General features: G+C 64.2%; 1 protein-coding gene across 1 annotated transcript in view; it reads left to right on the top strand.

Moving 5' to 3' along the window:
* Nucleotides 1-837: 837 nt before the first annotated feature.
* The window catches only part of NCOA5 (nuclear receptor coactivator 5), a 22223-nt gene continuing 21961 nt past the window's right edge, over nt 838-1099 (top strand). The window contains exon 1 of the mRNA XM_026862390.1: nt 838-876. The gene's annotated coding sequence lies outside the window, so the exon portion shown is untranslated. The remainder of the gene's footprint in view (nt 877-1099) is intronic.

Raw genomic sequence — 1099 nt, forward strand, 5'->3', positions numbered from 1 at the left:
GCTGCCGGCTCTGTGGTCCCTGGTCCCTGCCAGCCCACGGGTCTGCAGGACGCCCCATGTCGTGGGGAGCCCAGTGCAGCCTCAGCCCCCAGCTGCTGGGAACGCCAGGGGCCATGGCCCCAAACCCCTGCCATGGGGCTGTGCCCCCCAAACCCCTGCCGTGGGCAAGGCCGGCAGCATGCGGAGTGGTGAGACGTGGCTCCGGTGGCGGCTGGTGCCTGGGGGCTGGGGCATGCGGCGGTGACCGCGGCCACGAGCGGGTGCAGAGGGGACCGGGTGTCCAGCAGCAGGAGGGCAAGAGCCCCTCAGCCGGGTATTCAGTGCGGGTGTAGATCAGAGCCACCGCTGACGGGGCCGTCCCCCTCGCAGCCCGTGTCCTTCTCAACCAGGGGCAGGGTCCCCCCAGCCCTGTGCTCTCTCCCTGCCGAGGCTGCTCCCCTGGGCTGCGCCGCAGGGACCTGGAGCCAGCCCAGGCAGGAGCCACCCCCTGTGCCCACCCCCGGCCACCAGCCACCTCTTTTCTTTAACTGATTGTAGAAAGCAATTTACAAAATACAAACCGCTGCCTATGCCAAGCTCTGCATGTCCAGGCACAGCTTAATTTCGCAGTAAAATTTCAAATGCGATGAATGGCTTTTCCCAGCACCAGCCCATGACCGAGCCAAGAGCTTTGCAAGCTGCATGGGCTGTGCCGAGCAGCCCAGGAACGGCTCTTGCAGTGCCCTGCAGAGCATGTGGCTCCCCGGGCCGGCTGTCACGATGCTCAGGGACTGAGGCTGCCCGGGTTGGCCCAGCTGTGCAGGACCCTTCCCAGCTGCAGCCCCAACGCTCCGTGCAGCGAGCTGCGGGGTCCCGGCAGCGCTGGCCGGCACGGCGGTGGTGGGGGCTCAGCTGAGAGCTGGTCCTCCCCCCAGCTCCTCTCGTGTCAGAGCTGTCATGTCACCGTCAGGGTCTAGGAGGTTTGTACACACAGATGCATTAATTCTGCATTTAGCGACACTTGAATAATTGGTGTCACGTCAATTAGATCGGTTCTCGGATACTGTGGTGGTAAGTGCTGTGCAAAGGCCTCTGGGCTGCAGGACATGAGGAATCCCAA

The sequence above is a fragment of the Athene cunicularia genome, assembly GCF_003259725.1.
Source record: "Athene cunicularia isolate RWA chromosome 20 unlocalized genomic scaffold, athCun1 chr20_part2, whole genome shotgun sequence".
Classification (NCBI taxonomy): domain Eukaryota; kingdom Metazoa; phylum Chordata; class Aves; order Strigiformes; family Strigidae; genus Athene; species Athene cunicularia.